We start from the raw sequence: 13,883 nt of genomic DNA, 5'->3' as shown, positions 1-13,883 counted from the left end.
AGATGTCTCTGGTACATTGTTAATAGAAAACATTTACAGAAACATATATCGTATACTCTCCTGTTTTAAATGCTAGAGAAAAAAAATGGAGCATATTCCAATATTAAAACTTGGTAACTAGAAGTGGAAAAAATATGGGTAATTTATTCACTTTTCATGTCTGAATTTTCTATTTTGCTTTAGATTAAATTTATTAATTATGTAACAGAAATAATCACATACCAAGAATAAAGTTTGGAATAAATTATTCAAATGATTTAGTCATATGACTTTTGCATATGAAAAATATACACTGAGACACACCAGATAAGAGGGGCAGTTCAAGATAAAGAGTAATAACCCTCATTGCAGGCGTCAGGTATACTCTGTTAGAAAAGAATATCCATGTGGCCAGCCTGAGCTATAAGAAAGTGAGATACTCATTTTGTAGAGAATCCTAGAAAGATTCGTTAGTATAATGACAAAAAAGAAGACATTTTCCTAAAGGCATTCAGCACCTAGTCATTTCTTTCAAGTATTAAAGGTCATAATAAGTCTGACAGATCATAATGTTTGTTTTAGTTCTTCATACTACCAATTCTGAGAGAGTTTACTTACTGTGAGGTATGTTTCATAGATGTCCTCAAAATCCAAAAAAAAGATATTAAAATCCTGTTTTTATCTACTTAATCTTTACCTGTAGGCAGAAATAGTATATCCACCATTTTTTTTTTCAATATGACTATCTATAGGGTACCTGGAATCTAGACTATTATCAGGAAAGAGCATGGTGACAATTAGATGAAATTTCACAGCCGGAACTGGTTCCCTGGGTGTGTGACTTGTGTAGTCACACAGGGTCCAGTGCTGAGAAGGTCCTCACACTTGGTTTAATGGTCTGATGTTGCTGTCTTGAAATTCTTAATAATTTTTTAACACAAAGCACTTAATTTTATTTTGCACTGGGCTCCACTAATTTCATAGCTGATCCTGCTTACAGTATGTTATAACTTGGAATCTTTATTGTTCTGGGATGAGTTGGAAAAAGTCACACCACCAACCCCAGAAGACTAATTCATTTGATGTCAAATATACACGTTACAAATAGAGCAAAATGCCTATTTGGGTACTGACTAAAGTGAGTATTAGTTTGAAAGAGACTGGGAAGTTTAGTTTGAAAAAGGAAAGTTCGGTTGTCTGGGAAAGTAAATGTTATTGCTTAAGATTTATATACAGCCAAGTATCAAAGCTGTGCACACATTTATGATTAACTTTGTTTTGAATTAGCTTTGTTTTGATTAACTTTGTTTAATTAATTCCTGCTATTAAAAAAAACTCTTTTACGTAAGATTTAAATAACAAATCAGGAAATAAAGTAGAATTTCTTGAATTGGATGGGTTATTTGAGCATGACTTTTTCTATGTCAGGATTTGTGACCATCAGAAGATGGCAATTAGAAGCAGCCCTTGGATCTCGTGGGTAAGAAGCAACTGAACAATTTTACAGTTATGCATTACATATAGGATTTGTCCAAGTATCAATCTTGCTTTCTTCAGCATTTTTCACAAAATCTTTGTAAAGGCAGGACACAACCTGACAATGGTAGTCTTTAAGGAGTGCTGCCTCTTTTTTTTTTTTTTAATGTGAGCAGAAGGTGAAAGGGAAGAGATTTTTGTTTTCCTAAAACAGCACAGCTTGGTGAATATGATACCTTCTCACAAATCCATAAAGAACTGAAAGTTCATGCAATTTTAAAATACCTCAGGAAATGTTCATGAATATCTTTTAATTCCAAGTCATTTAACTTGCATTTAAACATGCTGGTCTAGCAAAATCATACTGGTAATTTCATTGGTACAAATAAAACAGATCTGAATGGAGTGGGATTTGGGGAAAAGGAAGAAAATTAAAATTATTGCCTTTAGGAAAATAACACTTTTATAACATAAGAAAATTTTAATAACTTTAAGTTTATCTACCAAAAAATTTCTTTCTAAGAGTTTGAATTCAAGCGATTAGTTAAGCTGGAGAGACTGGTGTGGGAATTCTCACTCCTTTAGTGAGGAGCCCACATAGGGTGCGTTACATAACCTCTCAGCCCACTGCTCATCTGCAAACTGGAGCTGACTGTAGTGCTTTTCTTTCAAATTTATTTGAAGATTAAATGTGAAAATATATGCAAAATGACTGGCATATCGTTGATGCACAACAGATGCAACATCTCCTTGATCTCTATTTTTTTAATAAAATAATATACACATATGCCACATGTATAAATGTTTGCCTATCAGTTTTTTTTATCTGTCTTTTCAACTGATGTAAAAGAGAACCCAGGGTATGTCTCTCCCTCTCTCAACTTTCCACTTTCTTCAGGATACCCTAAGTCTCTTAACTCCTCTCACCTTCCCCCAGGATCTGATTTGTTCTGTTTCTCAGCCTCAGGCCTAGGTCAGTTAGGTTCCATCAGGTACTGGAAGGGTACAAACAGCTTTAAAAATTCCAGGTGGGAGAGGAAGGAACAAAGATGATCTCTTCCCTGTGCAACCTTGAAATGTAACAACTACAAGGTAAACACATCTCAACACATCCAAGATGGTCTATCATTTAGTGTTAACTTTGGTATGTGAATATGCTAACAAGAGTCCCTGTTTTCCTTTTCCAACCATCCCAGATGCTCCCTTCTGCTCTCCCAGATGGATTGGGCCATGGCTAGAAGGTAACATGGTGGCACCCTGCTCTGAGAAAAAGATAATCCTGGGTGTCAGGAATTAGAGAAAAATAGTATATGGATAAAGGTGTATATATAGAGTATATTTCATATAATCAATTAGAAGATAGGTGAGATACATCTTGAACATTTAATGGATAAAAGGACTTTTCTGAACGGTTTGGATGGTTTTACTGCAGGAAGATGAACAGAACAAAGCAAGCTCTATAAATATTGATCGGAGTGAAAGTAGACACAGAATACACACAAGTGAAATCTTCATAGGCTCCCAACTTCCCACTAAAAGTATAAATCACTTCTACTAGAATATCAGACTAAAACCAGTAAGGCCTCTTGCAAAAATAATTAAGAAAGCCTGAACGAGTCAGAGAAAACTGAGTGGAATAGAATCATTGGTTGTGCAATAGTTTTCCTCTTTGAATCTAAGTGTAAACACTAAGGAATATGTTATAGAAAAATTCTGCTCCATATCAAGTTTTAACTTGTTCAACAATGACAAAGTATAGACAAGCAGTTGTATTGTTTTAAGAAACAATACTTGAACAATTACTCGAACAATTTAAGGTAGGTAAGATGCTTTTGTTTGTCATCAGGGTAGCACTGTTCACATGATAAATTACATGGCTCGGAAACACTACAGCTTAGTGAGATTCCTTTTTTTTAAATGTCACATAACACACTGCCATTGCAATCTGTACTTGTATCTGTGTGCTGTTTGTGTAACAAAGGCCTTTACATTATTTTATATGTGTAAAGAAACTATACTTGAACTTTGCCTATGTGGTTAATTGCCCTGAGATTCCTGAAAAAGGAATCTTTATAAGGAAGCTCCTTTTCCTTCCCGTAAAAACTACATCCGAGACCACGCTAAGCTACCTGGGTCCTGACATTTTGGCAGTTCTCCATTCTACACCTTAGCAACATGGAGTGTCTCTACGATGGCAGACTCAGATAGCAGCTTCTTCCTCCACATTATGGGAATTTAGAAAATGTATGTCTTTCCTGCACAAAGTCTAATATTTAGTTGGTTCTCAAGAATTAATCAGTGAAAATAATATCTACTTGGAATTTTTTAAAACTATGAGTAGCCAAAAAGTGAAGTATCTTCCAAAGTAATAATAGTGTGTATCTCTCTGTAGATATACACCTTAACAAGTACTCCAAAAGCATACGTGTACACACATCACACATGCACATTTAAGTGTACTAACATTTTTTCTAGGAAGTCAACAGCAGCTATTTTAGATATTAAACATAATATAATCAAATAGATAACCATTCTGATATAGCTAAACATATTTTAGCAAATATGTTCAGCCTCAGTCTAATTGATTTATGTATGAATTCCCCATGGAAATTATCTCCACCCTACAAAATTATTCAATGTGGTTAATGTGCATGTTAAAAAATGCTGATGGGAAATACAGAGAAAGTGATCTCTGTCAAAGGATATGCATTTAAGATCACAAAGCATTATCAGAACTTTCATGAAATAGTCACAATATAATGTTGTTAAAGGGATTGTCAACAGAAGTTCAGAATACTGAATTAAAGTAACTTGGTCATACTCTACAAATTATTCCTTTGTTTAAAAATCATTTTCAAAGCAATTATTCATTAATTCTACAAAATTGTTAGCATAACTCAATATTAAATTCTGTAACTGATGCTATACTATCTAGAAATAAGGAATTTATATTCTCTCACTCATTTCTCTGGAGTGTGCCCACTGAGTGGAGACAAACAGTAATACACCTAGAATGAATATTATAGAACTGTCTGATCCTAATACTTAAACCTAAAATAGCATATGGTTATGATCCAGTAATCCCACTTCTGGGTATATAGCCAAAGAAAACAAAATCAGTATCTTGAAGAAATAGCTGCACTCCTATGTTCACTGCAGCGTTACTCACAATAGCAAAGATATGGAAACAACAGCAGTGTCTGTCAATGGATGAATGGAGAAAGAAGACACAGCGTATATATACAATGGAATATTATTCAACCACGAGAAAGAAGGAAATCCCGCTGTTTGCAACAACATGGATGGACCCTGAAGGCATTATGCTAAGTGAGATAAGTTACACAGAGAAAGACAAATACTGTATGATATCACTTATATGTGGAATCTAAAAAAAGCTAAACTCATAGAAACAGAGTAGAATGGTTAGCAAGGGTTAGGGGGTTGGGGAAATGGAGAGATGTTGGTCAAATGGTACAAACATTCAGTTATAAGATGAATAAGTTGTGGGTATCGAACGTACAACAGGGTGATTATAGTTAACAATACTGTATTACATACTTGAAAGTTGCCAAGACAGTAGATCTTAAATGTTCTTACCACAGAAAAGAAATGGTAATTTTATGAGGTGATGGAAATATTAGTTAATGCAACAGTGGTATTCATTTCACAGTATATAAGTGTGTTACATCAATACGTTGTACATCTTACACTTACACAATGTTATATGTCAATTTTATTTCAATAAAGCTGGAAAAACATAAATAAAATAGCGTATGGTCATAATAAAATTTAAAAGGTAAATTGCTTGCATTCATCAGTTATTATGCATAACATTCCTTAATATGGTGATGCATCTTTACATTTTATCCAGTATGTGACATCATTATAGAGACTGATAAAATTCTGTAAATATGTAAAAATACGTACATTTTACTCTATACTTGTACTATAAAAAATACTGTGATTTACTTAGTCTTTCACCAATTTAAAACATGTTCAAAAGTAAGTTTAGTTTGAATTAAATTATACTACAGAATCTAATTGATTTTTCTTTTGCTAAATCCCAGATCTCCATGTGTGGGCCAAGACCCATTTTTAAACCATGTTCAATAAACTAGCTAAATTTATGTTATTTTCCAGTTAAGGATAATGTTTACAGTCTAAGACAATGATCCAAAATGCAAATTGAAATATTTCACATTCTATGAAAACCATTTTAAAGGACTTAATAATAAAAGATAAATTGCCAGCATTACATGGTCTGTGAGATGCTGAATGATTTTTCCTCTCCCTATTTCTCCAGCCTTATCTCAAGTCTCCAGTCAGTCCCTGCCTCATTCTTCTTACCAGGGGCCACAGAATCAAGTCTTCGGAGGTCTGACAGCTCACCTGAATCTGTGCCCTCAGTCGCTCCCTCCTCCCTAACTTCTAAGTCTCCCTCTGAACGCACCTGCAGCTGTAGAAGACAGTTTTTGGTATGTTGATAGCATTCTACTCTAAGCATTGCATCTCTCTCCTTCACTGCATGAGAGCTAATTCTAGCCCCACAAGAGCTTGCTGACTAAAGGCAGGAGCAACTGAAGATCAGGGGAGTGACAGCTTCAAGGGGAAACCTTCAACCAATGGTATGTGTGCAGGGGTGAAAGTGGGTGAATAAACACCCCAGTCTCTCCATCTTCCCCTGGAACAATTCAGAAATATGTTCTACGTGTTTTCTCAGAGGATCACCAGTAGGACTGAGGCCCAGTTGCCCAAAATAGAAACCCACTTATTAACACATATCTCATTTGCATTCCTTTCTTTCTGTTTCTTTTTCAGCACTTTTTCATTTGTGCTTCCTGGAATCATTTCTCAAGTAAAATACTTGTTCCCAAGTCCTTGTTCCCAGGTCTGCTTAACTTAAAAGGAGTGGTAAGCACTGTGCTGATCTGCAGAATCTATGACCAACGTAAAAACATTTGATTCCTTTTGAATAAACCATAGCAAGGGGAGAGGGACATTCAGAGGCGTAGGCCCCTGTGATTTAAGCTTTCTGATACTGAATTACTAGAAGCTCCCTGAATAGTCATTTTATTTCACCATTCTGTGTCTGCTTTCATGCTATTTTCTAAATGAACTGCCCTTCCCCAGCTTCTTCACTTGCACAATTTCTTATCTTCAAGAAGCAGCTCAGATATTCTGTTTGAAAAAGCCAGAGTCAAGCTTCTGCCATAGCAACCGACATGTATTTCACATACAAACCTGAACACATTACATGGAGATGATCTGTGTAAGACTCATAAGCTCTTTGAGAACAGGGCCCACAACTTACTTCCCTTCGAGACTCCAGCACAGGGCCTGGTATGTACAGGCGCTTACAATAATAAATGAGTAAAGACCTTTTTTTCAAAAAACACTTAGAAGATGTCAGGAAATGTTTTAAGTGCTTTACCTGTATTAACCCATTTAATCCTCAAGACAACCTCTTCAGGTACGTACTATTATTACCGTCATTTATAAAATGAGCAAACTGAAGCAGAGTGAGGCGAACTGACTGACCTGCAGGTGACACATCTAGCAATGAGTGAGCCCAGAACAGATTTAGACTATAATCTATGTTCTTTACGGCTACCCATCATTGCTTCTTTTGAATTAAATATCAAACAGTAACATCTAACCAATAGAAAACATGATTTGTTATCATTTTGTTACAGACCTTGATATCTAATCTACGCTAACCCATGTTCTTCTCTATACCTAGTTTTCGAAGGAAGAGCTTACAAGTCTCTCTCCAACAATATCATTTACAAAAGCATCAGTAAAAAAAAAAATATTTCCATCACAGCATTCCTAAATATCATATGATTTCTAACTTACCAATGTAGATTTCCTTACGTACCAGAAATTTACTTTAAAAATTTATTTAACACCCCATGGAAAATAATATGCTCAGCCTAGGTAGTACCAGTTTTTAGAAATTAATACTCTTTTGAGAAAAGAGTCAAAGATTATTTATAAAAAGTGAATGATAAATGATCAATTCTTTTTTTTTTTTTTTTTTTTAAATATTTATTTATTTATTTATGGCTGTGTTGGGTCTTCGTTTCTGTGCGAGGGCTTTCCCTAGTTGCGGCAAGCGGGGGCCACTCTTCATCGTGGTGCGCGGGCCTCTCACCATCGCGGCCTCTCTTGTTGCGGAGCACAGGCTCCAGACGCGCAGGCTCAGCAGTTGTGGCACACGGGCTTAGTTGCTCCGCGGCATTTGGGATCTTCCCAGACCAGGGCTCGAACCCGTGTCCCCTGCATTGGCAGGCAGATTCTCAACCACTGCGCCACCAGGGAAGCCCGATCAATTCTTAATACATTCTTTAGCTATGTAAATAAAACCAAAATACACTGTCTAGGGTCCTACTTACACAGGCTGTTAATGGCAGTAGACTTGGTAAATTTCAGAGAACCAGCCTCAAGTGATTCTGCAAGTCACATTTCACACTGTGTTCATCCTGTTTCCTGTCAACAGTGGCTATAAAGGGCACATAAACTAAAATTTATGCCCTTTTGAATCTGTAAATGTTCTGTGTCCTTAGCCTTTAGCAGTGGAAATATGCCAGTAACTTTCTCTTATATAATCCCTCTTCTCCATCAGATTTGAGGAAATTTTAACTAGCATGGAATTATAAATTGCTAATGTCATTTCTGTATTGCTAGGCTCCTGGTAATCTTAAATCCATATCAAGAATTATTTTAGAGTAAATTCATACCCCAGTCATTTGAAAAGACTGCAGTAAACATCCAATATATAGTCCATAAAAAACAACTTTAAATGCATCACCTAAGTAAACTTGGGGACTATTTAAAAATTTAGGAGTCCTTGGCCAAAACTTAACTGAGAGATAATACTTCTAAAAACATTATCTAATAAAATGAATGGGACAAGATGAAGAGATTTATTTTGTTAGCCAAACCGTGTAATTTAACACTGACCTTTTCATTTTCCTAACCTAAATTTTCTAACCACAATCTCATTTAAGCCATTATTTTAGGTACGTGATTTATTCTCCACATTATTCTAATAATTCTCAATAAGCAAACAGGGAATTTTTTTTAATGTAATGATTGTTTAAAATTTTAAACTTCTCTTTTTTTTTCTAATAAATATTCTAGTAAATAGTATTTATGTATCTCATCAAATGTTTTCTTTTTATTTTTCTAGAAGTTATTTTCCAATTATGTTTCCATAAAACACAGTGATCTCTCCAGCACAGACAACTACTCAATGAAACAATGTACTTCAGGTTTTAGGTAGAGAGCTTAATATTACTATAAATGCCTACAAAATATTCTTCACTTGTATGAAACTGGGTTTATCATATACAGGCATCCTATTTCTTAAAGTCTTAAATCAGAAGTAAAATTTGAATATGCATTTGGCTCAAGAGTTCTTAGAATGTGTTCTGAGAGACTGTGGGTTAAATTATCAAGTAGTATTTAATGAGCATATCAATTCTGTAAATTAAATGGCTTTAAATTACATGTTTTATACTACACAACTACTAGAGACAGGGATAAAAAATCTATTTATTTGCACATTTCTGTTTCAGAATTTTCAACACGTTTCCTTGTAGACTCTAGGTTCTTTTTTTTTTTAAGTTGTTTGTTCAAAAGTGAGGTAACTGCATTTTGCAGTGCTCTGAAATATTTGAAAAAAAAATTGTGTTCTTGATGGAGATTAAGAAGATAGATTTGAGAGGTTTTTTGACTTTTAGGAAATAGTTTGCAATCTGGGTTTACCATAGATTTCTGAAGTGCAGAGTTACTACAAGGGGCCTGTGAACTGATTATCTATGTGTACAAAGCCGTATATATAAAATAAACATGTAGAATATCATACACTTATATGTGCCATTGTCAGAAACATATCTGTGTGTCATAAAGAATAATGTGCATACTTATTTTAAACATTAGTAGAGTCACAGTAGTTTTTGTTATATTTCTCAATCCACAGATGCTGAAAGTATCACAACTAGCTTGTGTCATATTACATTGATATCATAAAAAAATCTTTGTGTTCAAAATGCTTGGAAAACACTGTTTGGAAGGCTTGCTACTAAAGGGAAAATTATTTATATTTTCAATTTCAGAGTATTTACCGTTCATTCTAACTGTGACTTAGAAAATAATATGTCATTATATTGAAAGAACCACTTTTTTTTTTTTTTTTTACCAGAAGTGAGGAGGTGAAGGACATGAATGGATTGTAGAGGCCAAAAAATCCACTTCTTTCCACATTTACATTTTTATTAAAGATCTGAACTCTAAAATTTAGGCATCAGAGAGGCCTAGAAGAAAACTATTTGAACAATAAATATACGTGAACTCAAATCACATTTACCTTCAAAATTACGTATTGTCATTGAACCAAACTCTCATCTATCAGGGTGATTTAATTTTCCCCTCATCCTGTTTTCTGGACTTTAGTTGTTATGAATGTATATGTGGTAGGCAGAACAATGGCCTTTCAAAGATATCCAGGCCCTGTTCTCCAGAACTTGTGGGTATACTATGTTACATAGCAAAGAGGAATTAAGGTAACAGAAGGAATTAAAATTACTAGGCAACTGATCTCAAAATAGGGAGATAAACATGGATTATCCAGGTGGGACCAATGTAATCACAAGGGTCCTTAAACATGAAAGAGGGAGGCAGAAAAGTCAGTGTTAAAGTGATACCATGGGAGAAAAACTCAACCGGACATTGCAGGCTTTGGAGGGGGACCATGAGCAGCTTCTAGAAGCTGAAAAAAGCAAGAAAATGTATCCCTAGAGCGTCCAGAAAGGAAGCTGCTGACACTAATTTTAACCAGTGAGACATATCCTGGACTTCTGACCTCCAGAACTGTAAGAGAATAAATTTGTGTTGATTTAAGCCACTAAGTTTGTGGTAATTTGGTGCAGCAGCAATAGGAAACTGAGTTTGCTAAGGTGTATGCACTTGATGACTATGTAAATTTTCATGAACACCGAAAGAATTCAAGTGAAGTAACGATGAATTAGGTTAGCCCTTTCCCAACATAACTGCTGAAGCAAAACGACTTTTGCTGTGGAGCTAAACATGATATAATGGGAAGAGATTCCTGCTTTTCCTCAGGAAAGAACATTTGCGACAGTAGGAATGAGGCAGAAATCTGGACAGGTGCATCAGACTGATGCATGGTGAGCAAAGCACTGGGCCAAGAGGGTTCAGTCCAGGCCATTTCAGGACCACCTGGTCTCTGACTTGCTCAATGCAGCGCTGATTCTGCAGAGGTGGGCAGAGCAACAAATGAGACCACATGACTCATGAGCAAGTGTGAGTAACCCATAGGAGATTTTGGGACTCTGTGGGAGAAGAAATCCCTGGGGGATGGTGTAACGTTAGAAAGGAAATGAAGAATTTATTCTGGGAAAAGCAGTACAAGCTCTAAGCAAATATAATTTTGCTATTAAAAAGACCCAGTCACAGATATAGAAAACAAACTTATGGTTACCGGGGGATAAGGGGAAGAGGGATAAATTGGGAGATTGGGATTGACATGTACACACTACTATATATAAAATAGTTAACTTATAAGAACCTGCTGTATAGCACAGGGAACTCTACTCAATACTCTGTAATGGCCTATATGGGAAAAGAATCTAAAAAAAGAGTGGATATACGTATATGTATAACTGATTCACTTTGCTGTACACCTGAAAGTAACACAACATTGTACATCAACTATACTCCAATAAAAATTTTAAAAATAATTTTAAAAAAAAAAGGATCCACACACTCAAGCTTAGAAAGGGCTAGTCATGTGATCTACATTTGAATTTGTCTCTCTTAATGGATTAATCAAGGAGGACAAAAACACAAAAGAAACCCCTGTTGTGAAAAAAAGAGCCAGCTCAGAGGGAGGTTAGCTGGTCACTCTGAAAGAGAGCCTCTCAAGGTGACAGGGAAACTTTAGTCTCAGGTCTGATACCCATTTTGCCAGGAGCCCAAGTCTGACAGTACAGTCCCAGTCGGTTGGACCCTAGAGGATGGACTTCTACAGTCAAACTTAAAAGAGACTGATAATAAACCAGGAATATAGTTTACGTGCTCAAAACCAGGGCACTTCCTCCCTGTGTCTTCCGTCAAGAGCACCTCATTCTCAGTGTCAAGGCAACCGAGGTGCTTAAGAGCCCAAGTTTGCGAGATGGGCACAGAAAAAGAGCAAAGGCTTTAGAAGGCCTGAAAGAATATTTTATCCGGTCAATGAAAAAGCCTGATGAAGCATCCTTGTTCAAAACCCTAACTTTCCAGTGAGCTGAACACTAATATCACTTGAAATACTATTTCTCTCAGTTTCTTGGACTTGGACAAAGCTGGAAGAAAAATGTCAAATGCTGGTATTTAAATCATGTTTATGAACTTCATGTGAACCATATTTAAACATGTTATGAAAAAGTGACTGAAAATACAAGATACATAATTTATATATTATACGTATTATTTTTAGTTTTATTTCTATCCTAAGGATAAAACCTGGTCACCTAGAATTTAAGGGTCTCCTGCCTTCATTAGGAATCCAATAAGCAGTATCTTAAGTTGGATTTCTGAAGACAGTCTCTCTCACTTTCTCTGTCGCCCCGTAGATACACAGGTATTTGTTCATTATTAGTTTCGTTCTCAATTTTTCCATCAACACTAGATCCTAGACGTACCTCATTTTAGCATCTATATTCCAGTATTTAACAAAATAAACCAAACCAACCACCTTTTCTGACCGATGCTCAGGGAATATGGGTATGAATGCTGCTGGGTTCAAAGAGCAGAGTACAACTGTGACCAAAGAAGGTTTTCACAGAGACTGTTTCTCAGAGGTCATTTCTTTTACACAGCTGCGAGTAATGATGAGATCCTCATCGCAGAAGTAAACGCGGAGAGCTTCCCTGGTGGCACAGTGGTTGAGAATCTGCCTGCCAATGCAGGGTACACGGGTTCGAGACCTGGTCTGGGAGGATCCCACATGCCGCGGAGCAACTAGGCCCGTGAGCCACAACAGGCGTCTGGAGCCTGTGCTCCGCAACAAGAGAGGCCGCGACAGTGAGAGGCCCGCGCACCGCGATGAAGAGTGGCCCCCGCTTGCCGCAACTAAAGAAAGCCCTCGCACAGTAACGAAGACCCAACACAGCCAAAAATAAATAAATAAAAATAAAGGAATTCCTTAAAAAAAAAAAAAAAAAAGTAAACGCGGAGTCAGAGGTAATCACTGCTAAACATCAGCTTGGTCAGTCAAGACCACAAAAGAAATGTAAACACATAACCCAAAGAGTGGCTGCCATTACCTTTCAAAACAGAGCGGCGCGCGTGGTGAGTCTGGCCTCCAGCCGCTGGGCCCGACGCTGACGCCCCACCTCCCGCTCCCGCCTCAGAGCGCCTGCTGACCCCACGTCGACCCCGCCGCCGACGTTGACCCCACGTCGACCCCGCCGTCGACCCCACGTCAACCCCGACGCCGACTCGCCTTCCGCAGCACCCTCACCCAAGCGCAGTGTCTCCTCGTAAGCCGCCCGCGCTGTGGGAGGAGAGGTTGCATGGCTCTTGGGTGGAATTACACTTTGGCAATAATGGGAACGCCAGCGTTGTTCCAGACTGTTTCTGTTTATAATGGCAACGTGTAAGAAAACTGCTGGGTGTTCAGCATGAGTCTGGACGGAGTAGCCCCAAGACTTCTCTCTGTGACCGCCCACCTCGCTCATAGACCTCGCAAGATACCAACGGAGCTTCCAAAGCAGACACACTAATATTGATGAGAAAAACAGCTCTCAGTCGGAGGAAGATTACATGGAGACAAAGAAAGACGAAGAAAGCATCTTGAAGAAAAACTCAGACTGGATATGGGACTGGTCAAGTCGGCCAGAAAACATCACTCCCCACCCCCAGTGCCTCTTCAAACCCCCACAGCGCACGACCGCGCTCAGCTTGAGGAACACGAGTGTTAGGGAGAAAGGGGGCATCTTCTCTGCAGTTTCTAAAGTTTTTCTTTCGTCTCTTCTCGTCTCTCATCTGCTAGCCATGGGGTTGGGGATCTATATCTGAAGGTTCCTGAAAATATCCACCAGCACCTTTTGATGAAGAATTGGAATCCGGCTTTTTCATTTAGTGGGAATTTACATTGGGGTTTGCAACGCAGCTTACTACCATCTTGGTCCTTGGGTGGCTGCACCACTTGTGTCATTTCTTCTGTAAATGCCGCATTCCGAATTCAGTAAAATAAAAATAAGACACTTAAAAAAAAGAGTGGTGTGAGTGAATATGGAGCATGTGGAGTTGAGAGGGAATTTCATTATAAAAACACTAAAACACTCCAGGACTCCGTGTGAAATGTTCATGAAATTAAAAACAAAATTATGTGGAAATTTCCAACAGGGGTGCCTGCAACT

General features: G+C 37.3%; 1 pseudogene; it reads left to right on the top strand.

Moving 5' to 3' along the window:
* The window catches only part of LOC133086902 (BCL2/adenovirus E1B 19 kDa protein-interacting protein 3-like), a 104,109-nt pseudogene extending 90,537 nt beyond the window's left edge, over window positions 1-13,572 (top strand).
* Window positions 13,573-13,883: the final 311 nt, after the last annotated feature.

This window comes from Eubalaena glacialis, chromosome 3 (genome assembly GCF_028564815.1).
Source record: "Eubalaena glacialis isolate mEubGla1 chromosome 3, mEubGla1.1.hap2.+ XY, whole genome shotgun sequence".
Classification (NCBI taxonomy): domain Eukaryota; kingdom Metazoa; phylum Chordata; class Mammalia; order Artiodactyla; family Balaenidae; genus Eubalaena; species Eubalaena glacialis.
The sequence above is the reverse complement of the archived record's forward strand: the minus strand, read 5'-3'. Positions and strand labels throughout refer to the sequence as shown.